The sequence below is a fragment of the Lissotriton vulgaris genome, chromosome 11 (genome assembly GCF_964263255.1).
Source record: "Lissotriton vulgaris chromosome 11, aLisVul1.2, whole genome shotgun sequence".
NCBI classification, from domain to species: domain Eukaryota; kingdom Metazoa; phylum Chordata; class Amphibia; order Caudata; family Salamandridae; genus Lissotriton; species Lissotriton vulgaris.
In genome coordinates, this window is record NC_141699.1 from 167,370,305 (window position 1) to 167,391,490 (window position 21,186).

The 21,186-nt window shown below is 47.3% G+C and overlaps 1 protein-coding gene across 22 annotated transcripts in view; it reads right to left on the minus strand.

Moving 5' to 3' along the window:
* The window catches only part of ATXN2 (ataxin 2), a 1,802,199-nt gene that overhangs the window by 15,384 nt on the left and 1,765,629 nt on the right, over positions 1-21,186 (minus strand). The window lies entirely within an intron of this gene.

The following is a 21,186-nucleotide window of genomic DNA, read 5'->3' on the forward strand; positions in this document are numbered from 1 at the left end:
TATTCCAATGGGGCGGAGACCAAATTGCAGGGCCGATTCAGAGTGTTTCTGTATAATCTTGCATGCCCATGGTTCTCAGATTAGTGCAAAGAGCATCAGTGAGAGTGGGCAGCCTTGTCTGGTACCACGCTTTATCTCTATGGGATTGGATGTGTAGCCTTTTATTCTGACCCGTGCCTTAGGCGATGCGTACAATAGCGATATCCATTTTAGGAATGGCTCCGGAAACCCCATCTTTCGGAGGGTGGTGAACATAAAATCCCATTCTACTGAATCAAATGCTTTAGCAGCATCTAAAAGGGCCGCAGCCGCTGGCGTGTCCGGGTCTAATTGATGGTATCGTGCGAAAATGGAACGAATGTTGTGGGTGGTTCACCGTGTTGGCATAAAGCCTACCTGGTCTGGCAACACCAGATTGCAGAGAAGCGGTTGTATTCCGTTTGCTATTATTTTAGCTAAGATCTTAGCGTCTATGTTTATTAAGGATAGGGGTCTGTACGATTTGCACTCAGTGAGATCTTTACCCGGTTTCGGGAGTGCTATCAGGAACGCCTCACTTAGTGAGGACAGGAGCGTGCCTTCCTCGTAGGCTTCTTCCAGCATTTTGGCAAAATGTGGGATCAGTAGATCATGGTATTCTTTCTAAAATTCGCCCGGAAGGCCATCCAGCCCTGGTGCTTTATTGTTAGGTAGGGAGTTAATGGCTTCTATTATTTCGTCCCGGGTGATATGGTGACAAAGTTATTCTCGGTGGGTGTCTGATAACCATGCCATCGTCATGTCATCAAGATAATCGCATATTTCTGCCCTGGAAGACTTTCCCTGGGCAGCGTATAGTTTAGTGTAGAATTCGGTGAAGCAGTCTAACATGCCGTAAACTGTTTTACTCTGTTTATCCTTAATCTGTGTGATGTACGCGGAGGTGTGGGCGGGCCTAATTTTGTATGACAACGCTCTGCCAGGTCTCCCCCCCCCCTCCCCGTAGTTTCTGGCTGTGTATTTGCGTGAGATGTATTTGATCTCGTCCTCTGCAAATTCATTATTTCGGCCAATATTGTTATCTTGTGTGTGTTGTCATATTCTCGTTCCAGTCTGGCAATTTCGGCTTCTGTTCTTTCCAATTGTCCCTGTATGTCCTTTAATATCCCTGCGTGTTTACTGATACAGTGTCTCCTTATAGTGACTTTAAAGGCCTCACAAAGTGTTCTCGTGCTCTGTACTGATCCTGAGTTATGCTCGAAAAAGTCTATTATAGCTTGGCGTAGTCCTTCCCTAAATACCTGGTCCTGTAGTGCAGTTTGCCTCAACCTCCACGTGAATTGTCTCGGGGTGTGTGTCGGCATTTGCAGTGTGATGCGAACCGAGGCATGGTCCGAGAGCGTTTTAGATAAGTGTTCAATAGCCGTACTCCACGTACATGAGTCTCGAGTTAGCAGCCAATAATCGAGTCTGGACCACGTGAGGTGTGTCGAGGAGAAGCACGTACCTTCTTTACGATCAGGGTTTCTGTGTCTCCATATATCCACCATGACCCAATCTCCCATCCCATCCCTTAAGACTTTGGCTGAGTGTTTACCATATCTATCTATCTACCAGTCTAATGTGGGGTCTAGACAGGTGTTGACGTCTCCTCCCCAGAGGATAGTGCCGGGTTGAAATTCGCGTAAGTGCGTCCAGATTTGTGCATAAAAGGAGGGGTCATCAGTATTCGGGCGATACACGTTTACAATTGTTAACACCGTGCCCCCATAGCAGCCCTGTACTATAACATGCCGCCTTTAGTCATCCTTTATAGATTTAATAAGCGTGAAGGGTGTATTGCGTTTTATTCACAGAAGTACCCCCCTTGCATAGGAGGAATAGGACGATGCCATTTTGTACATAGCCCACCGGGTCCCTATTTGTTTCTCTCTTAATTCCTCAGGTGTGTCTCTTGTGAGCAAGCTATAACAATTTTGTGCCTATCCAGGGATGCCAGTACCTTGCGAATTTTCCGTGGGTTGTGCAGCCCCCTAACATTCCACGTTAGGAGCGTCAGTGGTCTGCGCTGATTTAGAGCATCAGCCATCTGCTGATTCTCCGTCATCAGTCTGGTGCAAGTATCTATGATATGTGAAGATGCCTCCCATGCGTCTGTCTACTACATTGTCACTGGTCGGAGTTTTCTGTTTTCCCGTCTTCCCCACCCACTCCACTATCCCTTTCCTAGAGAAGTGATACCCAACATTAGCAATTAACATTTCCCAAAAGAGAAATACTACAAAGAAAAAACAGTATAACAATTTGTGTGGTGCACATGTAGGGGTCAGAGTTGCCCACCCATTTCTTGTGGCTTATATCACATGGGTTTCCGCCCTAAAACATGCATACTATAAAGTTCCAACACTTTACAACAGTTCTAAGCAAGGCTGCGAGAGAGCCCTCCCCAGTGGAGCTCAATGAGTTCTGTTTGCATCAAAACAATGAAAGGCATGACAACTTAATAGGTCAGTAGTCATGAATGTTGACAATCAACTTATCAGGTCCAGCATTCCGTAGGCCTCCAATGTTCAAGCATTGTCCAATCCTTGTACGGTGAGATGGGTCCCACACCGCGCACAGTCAATTCACAGTTGGAGCCAACATGTGTCCGATAGACAGTGTTCACTCCACGTCAGACGTAGTAGCCTGATCTCCGTGTTCTCCCCTCTGTGACCTTCTCCTCGCTCCCAGCTGACCCCTCTGCTGTATGAACTTCATTACTTCTGATGGTTCAGCGAAGATCCGGGTTTTGCCATCAATGGCGAGTTTTAGTCTGCCCGGGTATAGCATGGCATACGGGATATTCAAGTCTCTCAGTTTCTGTATTGCTGCAGTGAATTTTTGCAGCGCTTCCTGCACTGATGACGTGAAGTCTGGATAGATGGATATATCCATACCTTAGTGCGTTAACTTGCCGAGTTCTCTGGCCTTTCGGAGCGCCGCATCTCTGTCTCTGTAATTTAGTAACTTGGCGATAATCTGTCTCGGTCTGGAGCCATTGGGGGGGCTTTGGTGCCAACGATCTCTGGGCTCTCTCTACAATGAATATTTCTGAAAATGTCTCACGACCCAGCAGGGAGATGAGTACGTAATGTTCCATTGGGCCCATGTTTGTCGTCTCTGAAACTCCCATGAAGCGGACATTGCTTCTTCGGGACCTAGCTTCCAAGTCTTCTGACTTAGCCGCTATGACCGCCAATTGCTTCTCCATCCTCGTCTGTTTCACGTCCATCTGCACTTGGCCATCTTCAGCTTCAGATATTCTCCGCTCCGCCATGTCTAGTCTCTCCGTATGTTTATCAATCCTCTCTGAAATCCTATTGACTCTATACGTCAAGGAATCGATCTTCCCGTCAATATTCGACAGCGCCGTTTGAATTGTGGTAAACATGGTTTGGATGTCATCATTTGTCACCCGGTCTACTACTCCTGTTGTCTGCGCCGCCGGTTGTTCTTCTGTACTTTGATCCTGATGTTTCTTTGTTTGTTCAAAGGTGATTTTTGGTTGGGTGCGGTCCGTTTTGCCCATTGCGCAATAATTCGTTATCTAGTCTACGTGTATTTGGGAGCTGCAACTCCAGAGGAAAGGCGTCTTAATTTGGGACCCTCAATCTGGACTGTGGCTCAGCGTTGACGTGCGGACCTGTACGTATATGTTAGGCTGAGTGCTAATACATAGTTGATCCTCAGACTCCGGCATGGATGCGGTAACCACAGCGCTTAAGGGGGGGCACACAGGATTGCACTAGTCCTTGTTCTTCTGCCTGTTTTCCTGGGGTGCCAGGGACAACGTCCCGCTCATGCGCCTGTTTGCCACTGCAAGCGTCTAACACAGCTCCACCCACTTATTATTAAACTTCCACAGGCTGTGTTTGCCCGGTCCTGGCCCGTTTCTAGTGCGCCCCGTTTGTCAGGCTACCAACAGATGGGTATGGGAGGGGGGTGGTGTCCCTCGTGTTTGTCAGCGCTGATGTGTGGTGCAAGGGTAGTTCAGAGCATTCTCCCCATCATCCCAGTTGGCCCTGGCACTATTGATCTTCGTGGCTGAGTATATCTCGCACCTCAAGGGCCACATGTACCCTTGGGGGTCCGTTTGCGCTTCTATGCAGGTGATGTTCTTGGACAAGCAGCCCTGTGGTGGCAATATCGAAAAATAGAGTGTGCAGTAAAGTCAGGCCTGCGTCCTATCTTCTGTGGCCATGCTATGTTCATGCAGCGGGGCCCCTCACTGTGTCCCGCCGTCTTCGCGGGTAACTGCAGGCAGCCACCGGTGTGCCTTCCTATGTCCTCCTTCCCGCCTGGGCGCACGGTGTGAAAGATCCGCTGAGCACCCTCTGCGGGGGCCTCTGCAGATGTCCCGCTTCTCTCCGCAAGCAATGTGGGCGATGGCAGGCCCAGCGCACAGCTCCAACAGCGATTCTACCTGCCGCGGTCCCGAAGCCACAGGCGCTGCGGGTCTCTCCTCTCTCCGGGGCCGCGCTACGTGCCGTACGTCTGTGTTGTGGCCTACAGCTTCACTTTCGTTTCTTCCTAAGGCCGTGGCTGCTCGTTCGCTGTTTACGGGACGTTTCACCACCCCACGGTGCCGGACACAGCTCCTCTCATGGGCTCTCCCACATCGCCTATCGTTCTCGGTCACTTGAAGGTACTTTTTTTTAGTGGTGGAAGTATGGGCTGCAGGATAGTCGGGCATGTGCGAGGAGCTCGCCTAGCAAGCTGCCATCACTCTTCAAGGCTAGCTCCGTCCCCCAAGAATTGTATAAAATATTAATGGAATTCACCAGCCCTCATTCCTGCCAGTCCAAAAGCCCCACCTCCATTGATTGGGCTAACAAACTTTCTACATTCTTTAAGGAGAAAATTAACCTCATCCATAACCTCTTTTTCAATGCAACCACTGAATACTCTGAGACAGTTCTTATAAGCAGTCCAGATCCTGGTATAAATTATTTCTGTGATATCACCGAACCAACTGAGGAGAGCGTGTACCGCGTCCTCATTAAAATAAAATCAGGCTCCCCAACTGTCCCCGTCTCACCTCATATTATTTCTAACATCCCCCAGTCCTCCTCAAAAGTCTAACTCATCTTCTTAATCTATCTGTAAAAAAGTGGCGCCTTTCCAATCATCTGGAAGGCAGCTAGGGTAAAACCCATCCCGAAAAACCCTTCAATTGACCCAAAAGAGCTTACCAACTATCGACCAATCTCTCTTCGCCCCCATTTTGTAACGGTTTTGGAGTCCTTGGTCAATAAACAAATTACAACCTTTCTGGAGGAAAATAAATTACTGACCCTTCTCAATCGGGGTTCAGGGCTACCCACAGCACTGAAACATCGTTGATAGAGGTAGTTGACAGCTAAGACTAGCCCAGGACAACGGGTAGTCAGCTATGCTTGTCCTACTTGTTATATCAGGGGCGTTTTACACCATCTCCCACAGTACGCTGATACACCGACTATGGGAGAAAGGGATTAGGGAGAATGCCTTAAACTGGTTCAGGAGCTCTCATCAATGTGGACGCCAAGATTTATGCGAAACTACTGGCTGACCGGCTAAAATATATGCTACCGCAGATTGCGCTATCAGATCAGTCGGGTTTCGTCTTGGAGAGATCCACTTCACACAACCTGAGAGTTCTGTTCGGGTTGCTCCACTATTTGGACCCCAAATTGAAGGCCGCCGCTGCGCTACTTGATGCGACAAAGGCGTTCGACTCCCTGGAGTGGAAGTTCCTGTACGCACTCTTTACTAGAATGGGGTTCAGCCCGCTGTTTGCCAGACGTATCGGCGTGCTATACAATCACCCGACTGCAAGGGTGCGAGTGAATGGGCAAACCTCTGACTCTATTCAGATCACGAGAGGGACGAGACAGGGGTGCCCGCTCTCTCCCCTACTTTTTGCCGTAGCTACGGAGCCGCTGGCGGCACGGATGCAGCAACACCACACCCAGAGGAGCATAGGCTTCACATCGCGCGGTCTGCTTATCTCCCTATATGCAGACGACATCACCATCTACATGATGGACCCTGAGGCGAATTTTGATCCGCTGATGAGAGAGGTGATTAGATATAGTGGCCTCACTGGGATCAATATAAATTGGTCGAAGTCAACCATGCTGCCACTAACAGATAGCACGGTAAGGTGCCACACCGAATTTCAGATTGACTGGGCCGAGGGGGAAGTAAAATACTTGGGCATTAAAGTGAGCCGCACCGTTCATGACATCTGGCTCTCGAACTTTGGAGTGGCAATGGACTGGCTGGAAGGCAAAGTAAAGAAGTGGAAGTCTCTTCCGCTTTCATTGATGGGTCGCATAGCTCTTGCCAAAATGGTGGTGGTCCCCAAATTCTTGTATCTATTTATAAACATACCCCTGCCGTTAACAATGGCATTTTTTGCCAGGCTCCGGTCTGCGGTCATTGAGTTGGTATGGGCGGGTCGGCAACCCAGGGTGGCCTGGAACCTCCTAACTCTCCCGTTCCGGCAGGGTGGTTTAGCTGCGCCAGATTTTGAGCTGTATGCGTACAGTGCACAAGCTCAGTTCCTGTACTACTGGCATCATCCGATCCCGTACCAACCTCACGTAGCTATCGAGATAGACGTTGCGTCTCCATGCCCCATTAAGACGGCGGTATACAAGAACTTTAAGAGGCCGCATGAGGACATAGACACGGTGGAGATGGTGCGATGGGCGTGGGCAGGCATAGCAAAACGAGCGGGCGTGAGCGACATGTACGCCCCCAGCATGCCACTAGATGGCAACCCCCTGCTGGAACCACTCACGGATGCAGCAGTGGTCCGTAGAGCGAGCGAGAGGGGCCTGAGGGTGGCAGCAGACCTGTACCCAGATGACCACTTTATAGAGATACAGGCCATGACTGACTCTACGACCCCGACGGCCACGGAACTTTTGTTGTATTATCAACTACGGTCTGCGTGCAAACGTAGATACCCGGGCTTCCCGGAGGCACCGCCGACGCTGGCGGCACTGGAGGACGTTCTCTCAAATGCGTCCTCCCATAGATTGATAACAAGGATCTACAGGGCCACACAGAACGCGACACCAGTCCCACACACTGACTCGAGGATGGCCTGGGTGAGGGAGGCGGATATACAGATATCAGAAAAACAATGGACGTTTTGTTGCACGCAACTAGAACACTTATCCCCAAACTACAGGCTCAGGCTCATTCACTTCAATTACTTACACAGAACGTACCGTACGCCTTTGCAACTGGTGAGAATGGGTCTGTCGACTGATGCCTCCTGCTGGAGATGTGGTGAGAGAGAGGCCACCTTTTATCATTTGTCTTGGACGTGTGGCCCGATAGGGGCGTACTGGGAGAATGTGTTCCGCACCATGAGTCTGATGATGCATATACCCTTAGGTCCCGACCCATTGCTAGGCCTCCTGGGCTTTGTATTGCCGGTACCGAGTGCGTCCAGAAAGCTGGTGGCAATGTTACTCCTGCTTGCCAAGCGGCAGATAGCGCTCAAATGGAAACAGAAATCCCCACCAACGATATCAGGCTGGCTGACATCTGCCTTGTACTGCAAAAACCAGTTGACGGCGTATTGGGAACTGATGCCACTCCGCTCTAGGCCTGTGGACATTTGGCAGCCATTGGTGGACTGGCTGGCCCACTCGGAGGGGGCGGACAGTGACTGAGGATGGTACAGAGAATCATGTAGAGCGGGGGTAGGAGAGGTGGGGGAATGGCTCCATGCTGATAGTCAGGACCTTCTGTCGGCGTGCCTTGTGATCACTTGATGGACACTGATTGGGTAGACCTGTGACAATCTCTCACATATGTTTATGTTTAATGTTATAGGTTTATACTATATTGACTGTATGCGAACTGTGCACGTATTGCAACCTTGCTATATGAAAATTGGACATATGCTGCCTGCCCCCGGGTTGTTGGCTAAATAGCGGTGTACAGATTCAGAACACTAATAAAGGTTTTTGAAAAAGCAAAAAAAAAAAAAAAAAAAAAACTGGTTCAGGAGCTACTTAACCGATCGAACCTTGAGGGTCCAAACGGCCACCTTTGTTTCTCAAAGTAGGATGGTAGATAAAGGAGTCCCCCAGGGAGCTATCCTCAGCCCCACTCTCTTATCTTTATGTGGCTCCCCTTGCAGAGGTGATAAGATCCTACGGGTGTGTACGCCGACAACATGCAAATATTGATCACCTTGGACACTGACCCTTCCGACACCAATCTCAGATTCATAAACTGCATGGCCCATATCAGCACCTGGATGCAAACTAATCACCTTCAGTTAAACGCAAGCAAAACGAGGATCATTCATTTTGGGAAGGCCAAGGAGTACTGGTCTAATGACTGGTGGCCTCAGAATGGTCGCTGTCCTTCCCCAAATATGTAGTTCATAATTGACAACAAATTGTCCATGAGAGACCATGTTAATCAGGTGGCAGGCATCAGCTATGGATTAATGAAGAGCCTACGCAAGGTTATACAATGGATTCCATCGGCATCAAGAAAACCGTTTGTGCAGGGTATAATAATCAGTCGGCTCAATTATGGGAATGCTCTCATGGCCTCTATTAATGAAGAGCTTCTCACCAAACTTCAGGTACTACAAAACACTGCCGCCAGACTTGTTCTAAATCTACTGTCGCAATCTCCATCGGATCCAAGTCTGAGAAACCTCCACTGGCTTCCCAGCAGGAAACAAATTTGTTTTAAGATCATCACCCTGGTTTACAGAATTATCTCTGAGAATGGGCCTAGTTACTTATCAAAAAAACTTAAATGGTACCAGCCCAGCAGAACTCAGAGATCAAGAACCAATTTTCTCTTAAGTCCACTCAGGATACATACTTCGAGGTATGGTGAGAAATCCTTCTCACATCTTGCACCAACTCGGTGGAGCGCTCTCCCCTTGAGCCTCTCTGACCATCGCCAGTTTCGATAAAAATGCTAAAAAGCTGGCTTCTTTCCCCCCACTGTTGTTTTCACCTCCTTTCCATGGTTTTGGCTAGCGCTGTGAGACCCTTGGGTGATATGTGCCTTTAATAAAATCCTATAACATTACAACCAAGTTGTGCCTGTGATGGGATCTCTTGCCAAACCACTAAGCACTTTATGCTATTTTGCCCTTTGTATGCTTTTCATAGATCTTTTAAGTCACATAACGAGGATCTGATTTTCCTTCAGCTTCTTGAGTTACAAACGATTTGTACTGCTGTTTTAATTTTTATCATCCAGGCTCTGATGCGAAGGAAAAGATATATATTATGAATTTTTAATCTCCCATTGTCCGTTTTTTTCAACATGTTTTTATTTTAAACTTGATTGCTTATTTTTAACTTCGAAGTGTAGAATTGTTTTATTATGTGCTTTTTTGGTCGAATACTCGTATAATATTGATTGATATTGATTTCTAGTTATGTGTGCTCTCAAAGAAAAACTAAACTGAGCCTTTATACACCAATTTTTGTAAGAATGGCCTTCACCAAGTTGACAAAACCAATCTGGTGAAACTTCTTGTAGAAAATGCATTTGTTCGGGTTGTCTTTCCGTGTTTTGGCTTTGGTTAAGGCTGGAGGTTCTACCCTGATAACTTCCCATCCTCTCCTCCGCCTCCCCCTTAACTATGAATCTTTCTACCTCCACACTCCCATAAAAGTGAGTTGTGTTGCTCCACTCTCCTTTCTTCCATGAGGCTTCTTTCCCTAAGCCCTCCAACAAACAAACACCCTTTCCCACATCTACGCCATCTTTTGAAGCACTATCGCAGGCAACAAACTATTGTTGTATAAATCCGCTAAAAGTGCGATCACATGCATCATTCTACTTACAAAATCTAATTCCTTTGCAATTGTGAATACACCTTGACAGTCAAAATGCTCAGAGTATCCCACAACTTCCACCACAAGGATCTTAAATAAGTTACAAAAAATTGAAGCCCCCAGAGCATAGTCCAATTACACAACATAATTGCATTTCTCCATATTTTCATTCTAAAAACCTCACATTTGTCAGTATGCTGCATGGCAGTTGTTTTGTTTGTTAATCAAAGCAAGGAACTGCCCTCTACATTTAAGAAAGGAAAACTACCACTGACAAGGTAAAGGTTTCATGTAAAAGGCTTCTCTTGGCCAGTGTCCGCTGACATTCACGCTTGTCATGTCAGATGTGCTCCTGCTCTTGTCAAGGACATATCTCAACAAATTAGTGATAATTCCGAAGAACTAAATCCCAACACTTGAACAGGTAGTCTCTTAAAATTGTTAGTTCAGCTATTTGAAAATACTGCACACACACTGTACACAATCTTTTTTTTTTTTTAAAACCTTTATTGTGCGAATAGAGGCATACAAATACGGGCCTACAACCAATCAGGCCGGCCACGACACATTATAAACGCACAAGAGTCATCATTGAAGTTCCCCGGCAGTCACCCAGTGGTATACAGGCAAGCAATCAAACATTAAGAGTCCGAGTGTAACCGCTAGAAGCAGGATTAAAGAAGGTTAATTTTATAATATAAGAGGAAGTATAGCAGGATCAATCGCAACTTTTCGACATCTAAATTCCCATGGCGGACTATATGTAAAGCAGCAATACAAAGGGGCTGTGATAAATGGAAATAATAGCAGCAATTGACAGGAATCAATTTATGGTCGCCCCATTTCAGATCAGTTCCCACCACGGCCCGCCACACACCCGTCACCGCCTGAATGCGAGCTAGCACGGATCAGAAGAATCAGAGCAGCAACGTAATAACCATCCACTATACTAACCCCAGTAAAGAAAGAAAGAGGGGAGGGGTAGAGAAGAAAATGTCAGAAAGAGGGAAAGAAAGAACGCGCCGCCATTGCACTCACCCCACGGCGAGTAAAGCACGCAGAACTGGAGGACCCGCTATCGGGCCAAGTCATGTAAGACATGCTATATGTGCAGTCAATATCGTGGAAGCAACTCCTTCACTATCCGCTAACACTCCATGGAAGATGCGCGCAGACACAGCGCCCCGATAAAGGGATACAAAAGAGCCATAGAACTAAAGAAAAAAGAAAACCAACAACAGAAAGACCCCATCCCTCCCACACCACCCTGCACCCCTGCAGAAGGCTACGGCCTACCCCCCAGCAGCGTGCCTGTCGCCCTAAATAGAACCCGAAATATAGAAGAATCAGAAAGTAAGAAAAAGAACACAACAGACCAAAAGAAGAAGAAAAGGGAAAGGGATCCAGTGGGAGAGGAGATCTGCAGTCGAACATTCAGCTCCTACCCCCCGCCATAACACAGCTAAAAACCACATCAGAGCGGGAAGGACACAACCTCAAATATCAGGAACAGGAAAAGGAATCGGTCATATTGTCACAGCTGCGGGTAGCCCTCATCCACGTAAATTAACCAGTAGTCCGCCGAAGCACTTCTGTCTCACCCCTTTCCTAATCATGGCTTTCGTGCGTGATAAGGTGGTAGGTAGCAAACAGTTCGGCATGGAGTACAGACAGGATCGAAACAAGGCAGGCCAAGGGTGCAGTCTAGAGGACCCTAGTCTCGGACAGCAAAGCAAGTAGTGGCTGCGGCAGACCAGACTGTCAAGTAGCAACAAACAGATTGGGTGCGGCCCCGCCGTCCAGACCAGTGAGGTAGCCCCTGCAAGGCAGCCGCGGGACCTCACTAAAGCAGTTCGAATCAAACATCTGCCGGGCTCACCAGCCAGACCGGCATGGGCGGGTCCCAACGTGGGGCCCTCGTTCATGTTCACTACAGTTGAAACTTCCTGGAGATTCGGGGCCGCAGACATACAATCTCGTAAGTGCACGGCGGCATCACACTCCGCAGCAGCCGAGGGAGGCAAAGCAGCACACACCACCAGTCGAGCCGCACTCATGGGGGACGGGCCAACAGGCATGGGGGACGGGCCAACAGGCATGGCGGCAGAACCGCTATCTCGCGCAACAGCGTCGAAGGCCATGGCCGCACGCAAAGAACATAGGGCGGCAAAGACATCACCAATTGTGGGCTCACACTCACAAGCCTCAGCCATCGTGTGGTTCGACAAACTAGATTCGCCGTCCCAAGCATGTCCGGGGGCGCCGGCAGCCATCTTGTCAGTGCAGCAGGGACTCTCCGCTCCTTAACTTCTGGACCGGGCGTTCGAATAAAGCCCATCGGAGTCTCCTCGAACCCCAGCAATGGCAATCTTGGTGCAGAAAGATGGGCCACCAAAAAGCAGGGATCGCTGGCGCCACCGTCTCACGGGCGCCGCCCGCCGAATCCGGGCGAAGGGCTTCAAGATGGCCGGACAAGGCAACAAAGGGGGGGGGGACAAGCCTCCTATACGGTCTACCCCCGTCGGAGGTATGCCGCGCCCCGCCACAGAGCCCTCGGGCCACCAGACCGGGCCCGGTCAGTCGCCACCGGAACAACCGCACAACGGCCTCTTCAGCCGACCCCTCTCCACCACCGGGGGCCGGCGTCAGCACACCACTCCGGCCGACCGTCGCAGGCGAGTCCCCGGCCTGCACGCCGCGGAGGCTCCGGAACAAACAAGGGCACAACTCCAGATCCGCGGCACCCAGGAGCCCCCGGGACGGACGGTAAGTGCCAGCAAAGTTTCACCTTCCCATATTTAGTCGATTGAGTCTCCTCGGGGCACGATGAGGTGCAGGATATGCGCTTCAGGCAGGAAGGTTGACGGAGCCGAGCTACAGTGCGGCCATCACGGTCGCAGGCTTGGCTCCTCCCCCACTGTACACAATCTTAAGCTGACCATGACTCTTTACCACTGCAGGAATATCACTCTGATTCTCACAAGAATGACCAGCAAACACAATGCAAGATGCATAGGAGCAAACAACCATGGTTATCATAAAATCATGACTCATCTGTCAGGAGTAAAATACACAATAAACTCCTTTACATGTTGAACCCTCATAAACTGTTCATAACCATGAAGTTAAAGATAGCTTCAATAAACTCAATTCTCCACCTCGGTGTCAATTTTGACTGAGAGGCTCCAGGAAAAATCAAAATTCAATAGTGGTGACCAAGATGAATCAGCTCCTAGCACATAAAGAAACATCTGCACCACCCTATGGAGTCAACACTGACAATACCTTCGTAAAATCAGAGTAAAGGATAAAAAAGCTGGACCCTGAACAGTTAATGTCTAATCTCAACACTTTGCTCTACGTTGTCACACGTTTAAGGCCTGGTTTGTTTTTATTCGTTTTAATTAACTAGCATGGGCAAACAGAAGGCAGCAGAAACATTACAGGGGGTGTCCAAATCAAAGAAGCAAATGTCAAAGGTACCTGAGAAGTGAACGACAGATCCAAGTGACAAGATAACAGAGAAGGTGGTGCTTATGCTTAAGCTAGGAAAGGATACAGGGAAACCTTCTTCCATGAAACAACAGAAATTGTACAAGTAAAAAGAACATTAAAAAACAGCATCAGCTCCTGAAGCTTATAATGGTGGCACTGGCACATGTACCATTACAGAAAACACAGTCAGGGTTGTGACTTGATGAGGGCTATTTTTCTATCCCTCCTTCCCACCACCTCCAGGCTTGACTTGCTCTTTGAATGAATGTAACTTCTTCTGCAAAAAGGTTTACCGTATTAAATGCCAATTAAGATAGTGTAATATTGCACCGGTCGCCTCCTCGGATATCAACATGGCGGGCGGTGATGGACAAAAGGAAACGAAGGTTAGTGCACCAGTATTCAAGGCATGCAAGGCGGAAGAAGAGCCCAGCCTGACGGCCCCTAAGGAGGGACGAGATCCTGTAATTGAAAATGCGGAGCACGGGACGCCGCCAGCGAGAGAGCCGATTCAAGAAAGACCAGAGAAGGGGACCGCGAGCGACGAGAACCCAGGGGACGTCCGCTGCCATGTCCCAGGAGGGACGTGGCTAGAGGCAAGTCTCCCTCTTCACTTTCATAAGAAATCATAGGTGGTGGAGGGGAGTGTAACACATCACTGAGGCAGCCCTAACGTCACTAGAGTGAAGGGTGCGGTGGCACTATTCTATGCAAGGCAAAGAGCAGCCCACTCAACCCCTTATCTTCTTTTTCTTTTCTTTTGTTTGGGCATTCCTGCTGACATCACCGTTTCCGGAGGTCTCCGTTCACACATCCTCAACAACCAGGACCAGGGGAGGACCACGGAAGACCCAGGGAACTAGGGTCTACTCAAGGGGACATTCTTTAAGGAAGGACCGAAACCACCCACATAAGACTGTATACCACATAACTATTTTTGTGACTCGTTGCTTGGAAGCCAGATGTATTGCTTCTCTTTTCTCTTTCCGTTTTTGTTGTGTTGTTATTGATAACCACATTAAAAGACTCTCGTACATCTCAAGGCCTCCAGTCTGAAGCTCTTGTGTTCCAAGACTTCCATACACCACAGATAGCAAACATATTGACCCGCAAACACATACCCATGCTCTCCAACCAACAATTCGAGCCCCTTGAGAAGGGTCTGGTAATGTGAATTTGGAACAAGACAAAGCAATGACATTCTTAAACTAAAAATTCTAGCATGGAGCCTCGTTGGGACTAAGTCAGATGAACGCTGAACTAGAGAGACTAAATGGTGCATGGGAGAACGTAAGGAGTGCGAGATGGCCAAAAACAATGCTCCTCTTTGTAGCCATAGGGACGGGGGAATGGGAAGGCATATAATATATTCCTTAGACAATCTTAAGCATGGGGCTATAATGTATAGGCACATATTTGTTCATAGGAATGAATGTATAGGCAAGCTTAAGGGGCAGAAATGGTCATATGTAATAACTGATAGATTTTCTAAGGGGCCTTTGCATAGAGCAAGTTTAAAAAGCATGTGGAAATTACAAAAAACAGTGTGCACATTGTAACAATTTCAGGAATCACCTACGTGACACTATGGACGGTAGAGTTTTTTTTTATGGTGAATGTGTCCAGATTCCAATCCTACAGCAGAGAGAATGAAGACTCACTCAAAAACAAAGATACCGGCAGGGGCGTGGCAAAGATGGCGAGCGGGTAGGACGTGTCTCGCATCGTTTCCCCACTCCCGCGGCCCAAAATTGCCCAGTGAAGCAAGGTGCAGGCCCTCAAAGTTACGAAATAAAATCGGAATTCATCCCCGGCCTGACAGCGCTTGGTAAGCCTATGAGATAGGGGTCGCAGCGTTAAGACGCAGAGGATTCTAATCCAAGCGGGAGGCGAGAGCCATGAGGAGCGTGAAAATGACAGGCTCCTCCCGATTGTAGAGGGGCCTCCGGCAGCAGCGATCGGAACTCAGGAGCGACGGAACTGTCCAATCACTGGGTATTTCCAGGGTGCGATCCCCACGACGTATAACTGTGAGGTTTCTTGCGGGGGCCAGAGGGTGAATCCGGAGGCAACACGAGCAGCCGGGAGTTAGCCTGCGGATGGCGACAGAGGGGCTGGCCAGCCTGGTGCCTGAGGCGGCGCTCTGCGGGAAGAAGCAGGACTGAGGCCACGAAGAGGGGCGACAGAGGCGGGCACCCCTAAAGCACCGGTTGCACAGAGGAGTCACCGCTGATTCGACAGGAAAAACTGTGGAGCCCATCAAAGGGTGAGGAACAGAGGGGTCGGTTGCAAAGACCCGCGGTCAGATGCAGGACCCCTGGTTGAGTGCAGCTGGGCCTAAGTAGCAGATGACCAAGGCAGGTCAGAGGGAGCGGCGCAGAGTTCGGAGGCCTACACGTGGGGGGAGTGCTTTGGGCCAGTTGGCGATATCATAGTCGCCTGAACAGTAACTAGGTGCGGCGCAGGGCAAGGAGCACTATAGCATGACTGGCGCAACAGAGGGAGACCAGTGCCGGCTGTAGAAACCGGACAGGGGACATCCTACGTAGAACTCCCCAAGGCCTCGGAAGAGTCCGGCACTCCCTGGAGCAAAAACAAAGATGCACATTGGATCTGGGACATATGGGAACGTTATGCTTTAATACGTTCGGACGTCCTGAAAGCTAGGATATTAAACTCTTACTCTCAGGGTCAATTTATTACAACTGTATCGAGCTATTGTTGAAAGACCGGGGACAAGCGGAGGGTCTAGTATCCTTAGATCTACGTACAAGCCCACTGGATCGTGCATCTATTCAGTTTGAATACAGCACCTCCAGACCAAGAAAAGTCAGTCAATGCATGCACAAGGTAGATTGACTGGCATATAGGAATTAATCATAGCTTCAGACGTCTACTCTGTTGGCTGCTGTTGGGGGTAACTAACGTTAGTACAAAGCAGAGAGATAATTAACTTGGTTATTTTATCCTGGAATACAGCAGGGATAAAATCAAACTTAACATTCTAGATTAGGGGAGTTTTATAGATAAACATGAGATCTGCCTTTTCCAGGACACATTGTCTATGTTTCCTGTCTAGAGATTTGATTATTGGACCTTTTCTGTTAACGCGTCACTGTCAGACGATATGGAGGGCTTATTATAGGGGTAAAAACTACCATAAACAGCATTACAGTTTAATATCAATTCTTTGGACATACTTGCCATCAACCTGCATCTGCACTCAGGTTTAGCAATAAAACATGCGAACATCTATGATCACAGCAGTAAGGTTGGTTCTTCAGAGAATCTGCAATGCCTTGAATTGTTTATGGAAGCTAATATAACACAAGGTCATATTGTTATTGTCAGAGATTTGAATACAATCTTCAAGCCATTGGGCAATAGCACATTTTCTATCACTGAACATGAAATATAGCTTTAAGGATCGTGACATCACTAGTTAAAATGTGGTTGAACATGGCAGCACAAATGTCGGTTTTAACTTTGTCTTTGGGGTTACAGCATGTAATGGAAACACATGCTACGACCCTATTTGTGATCATACTTACAATAGGCATGGCCATTCAGGTAGAATAGGCTACATATTATTAGCCCCCCTCTAGTGGAAACACTAGGGGGGCATGACGATTACCTAGCGAACAGATAGTGATCACAATGCTTTGCATCTAATTTTGAAATTCCCTTACGATATAGCTGTGACTGCTGTCTTGCCCTCGTCCAATGAACTGTCTCTGGCAAATATTAAGCAATCTAGTGAATGAACTAGGATCTCTCAAACACCAGAAACACTATTGTGAATTTGTAGAGCAGTTGTGGAGGCTATAAATCTTCTGAAATCCCACAAATACCAAGTGAACAGCTCACCCATGATCATAGGAATACATGAAGAATGGTTAAGTCTTTGGGCAGTCATTTTAGTACTCTGGTGTCTAAATGAACACTATTGTTAAGTAGGTATCATGGTTCAACAGGGAATGTAGGAAGGTTGATCATGATAAGATCAGGGAATGTAGGAAAATCTACAAAACGGAATGGCTTACAGCCACCAGGGATTGGGACACCTATTAACAGATGGCAGGATATGCTTTACGCAGCTAAAGCAAAAGATCATAAAGCCTTCTGCCAAATAATTGCACAAGAATCTGACATGGGTTCTACTAGTATAGATTTCCACATTAAGTCTGCTATTTGGGCAGCTCACTTTGCCAAACTAAAGAACAGCTGCCTCATGGATGGCATGAGAGATAACCCTCTGGAATATAAAATACTTTTGCTACCATTTACGAGCGATGAAAATGGACCTAAATGATGCAGTGAACTTTATCCTAGATACACAAAAATGCAAGACACCGAGCCCTGATAAAATCCAAGGGGATTTATTTACATTTAAATTGGATATCTGAGCCCCATATATAAACTGCTTATTTAAGACCATATTGAGTGGTGGCCCAATACCCTCCATTTGGAAAGGGGCAGAAATAGTCCAAATTTACAAAAATGGGAATAGAGACAACCTGTGCAGTTATCGACCGATAAGCTTCATTGATAGACTCCAGATTTATTTTGTCGCCAAGTCCTTGATAAAGCACAGGAATGGGTGGACTACTATAACATCCTGGCTCCCTTATAAGTTGGTTTTAAGAAAAGCGTGTGTCTAATTGATCAGTTTTTCAGGTTTTATATCACTTACTGGACTGTAGATTAACTAAATAAAGGGTATATTAATGTTATATTCGTTGACCAGAAATCAGTTTTTGACCTGATACTCTGTTCAAAACCGTGGGCGAAATGGAACCCCAAAGCATATTCTCTCACTCATTGTTCATATGCATAATGGGAATTATGCCCAAGTGAAGTAGGGCGAATTAAATGAATGCATCTCAATAGAGAGGTGATGCAACAGGGATGTGCCATGGCACCGTTATTTTCTCTTTACAGGAAAGATTTTCTCTTCATTTAAATAATGTCCTCAGTTACAGCTGTACAAATATTTCCTCTGTAGTAGCTTGCTGTAGAATGCCTACACTTCTCTTCACAGACAATACACTCCTCATTTCCAAAACATGTAGAGGCACTTAAGTTGCTTTAGAACAAGTTTGTAATACTTGAGGTTTAGAGAAGAGTCCCTCAAAAACAACATTTATGACCCTTAACCCTCATAAATCCTATGCCGGGGCGGGGGGTGGGGGGGATTTGTCATTTGTGATAGCTAAGGATTCAAGGGAGGCTGCCACCGTCAAGCTAACTAGCGATTTTATATATTTTAAGCCCATCCGTAGGTTGGAATTATTTTGGGATGTCGTATCTGTACCCCAGCATAGGAAGCTTTACTTTTAGTTTCGCAGGCTGGGCAGGGAAAAGAGGTTTGTGAACACCCAAGCGAAAGTGTCTCCCAGCCTATCTATCTCCTTGGTACACCTGGCTTGTATTCATTTGCAGGCTAAGAGGTGTACGGAATTAACCCTTTAAGTGCTGCCGTCGGCCAACGGTCGTCGCGAGCACTACCTTGCCAGTGCTGCGCACGACCGTTGGCCGACGGGGCCGCACCCGTTATTCGAACGTTCAGCAATGGGTGCTGAACGTTCGACGCTGCTAAGGTGTTAACAGGAAGCCTTGTGCATCCTCTGATCAGACTACCGCCCTGTAATGGGCATTTCTGGTGCAAAATGTTTAGGTGCTAAGTGGGTGATTTGTGGTAAAGCCCGTCGGCGTCTTTCGACTTGACATGCACTTTGAGTGCATTTCCTTGTTTTATCTTATAATCAATTATGATTTTACTTTAATGTACAGATTTTTTTTATTAGCTGGTGAATTTTTTATATGATCATTTGTGCAATGTTTTTTAATCATGCTGTACATTGTATCTATTGTATATGGCGTGTGCTTTTATGGCCCAGGTGGCCGAAATAAAGTAATTTGAAACGAAATGACTAATTGGCTGTAAAAATAATCCCTACTTTAGATTGGACAAAGCAGATTGTAAAGATTATGCTTAAATTACAGCAGAGCACCCCAGGGATACTTAGATTTTATAAATTTAGATCCTCTAGGTCTGTTTCACCGGCTATACACATTTATAAATATACAAGCATTTGGTGGGGGTTTTTATGGGACAGACCTGTGGAGAAATACAATATTAACAGTTTAATATCTGTGGAAAACAAATCTTATAGCTGCCTAGTGAGTTTAACGCAGAGCACTCCATCAATACCAAGGCACATTATCTAGGCACCAACCCCATTTAACAAAAAGACGAACTGAGAGTGTTGGTATTCTGGAGGAGGCTGTGGTGCATTGAAGAATCACTAGACTATCTGTTACCATCAGGAGAGGTCATAGCCTTGGAAAGTTCTCATAAAATCACTTGGTTTAACTTGGTATGATTCATAAAATATGTCTATGTTTATTCACTGTTGCAAATATGTATGAATTGTTTTGTTTTGTATGTTTTAGGAGGACAAATCCCCAGACAAACTAAATTTGACCGACTTTCTGTGGACAAGAACAACAAGTTATTTACCTTTGGTAACACTTTTTCTATCTAACTGCAGATTCCTCACCTTCGAATATTCCCAAGGCGTCAGACTGGATTTGGAAAATCTTGAGCAGTACTTCTGTTCACCGTAGAATGTGTCGCTTGGCTCTGCGCCAGAAGGGACTTCGCAGTACCTACATAGGCACCACCCCGGTGCACTGACATCAGTTTCATTCATTACTAACTATACGTCAAAAACGCAGAGCCACGTAAAAACAATGTAACTGTTTTGACCAGTGTGCAGAGTCTAAAGGGATCTTTTTGGACTTTTTGGGACAATAATTCAGTCAGCAGAGCAGGGAGGATGGGAGATTGGGTGAAGAATCTGCTATTAGATAGTGTCTCTACTAGAAAAAGGGTTACCGGAGGTAAGAAACTTGTTCTTCTGATAGAAACTTTCACCCACTCAAATTAGAACAGATACCCAAGCAATAGCTCCCTGGATGTGGGTCGGCAAACTAATTTAAATCATTAAGCCCTAAAGGACCGAACAGGCAAAAATACCCATCACAACGGACCTGACTGTCCAGGCAGTACAGTTTTGTGAATGTATAGAGGGACGTCCATCTGGCACCTAGACAGATGCCCAGGAGAGGATCCAACGCACTAATGCAGCAGTGTTGGCTATGGCCCTGGTGGAATGAGCCCCCAAGGTCCCAGTAGTTTGTTTATTCACCAGTGCGTAGCATATCTTTACGCAGAGTACACATTCCTGACGAAGTAAAGAGAGATGGTCCTCCGTCAGCCTTCTTGGGATGGTTAGAAGATCTTACACACCCACTTGTCGGATGTAACCGCGGGCTAATGTGGCAGTAGGTGCCTGATTTTGCAGCCAATGGAATTGCTGTGCTGGATGGAGGGCAGACTAAAGGGGTTTGAGGCTGCGGCAGTCAGAGGTACTGATTCCTGTGTCCTTTCCGGCCTCTCTGCCCTTTCCTCGAAAGTGCTGAGCAGGCTGCTGGACCTGGTAAAGCTGGTTCTGGAGACCCTTAAAAGAATCCCTTTCATGTCTGCTGTAGGGGTGAAAGGACTGCTGCTACAGATGGGTCGAAAGGGAAAGGCCAACTGGCCAAGCAGTGATGTACGAGTTACTTCCCTTTGGTAACCATGTATCTGGTAGAGACGTTGTCTAGCCGCAGATTCCTTAACTTAGAATATCCCCAGGCGTCAGACTGGATCCAGAATTATTTTGGAGCAGCACCTCTGCGCACTGGGGGACGGAGCCACACGACCCCGCCCTGACGTCCCCTTACGTGACCTCAGCGAGGTCATATAAGTCCCTCCCAACGCGCTGACGTCAGTTTTCTTCGG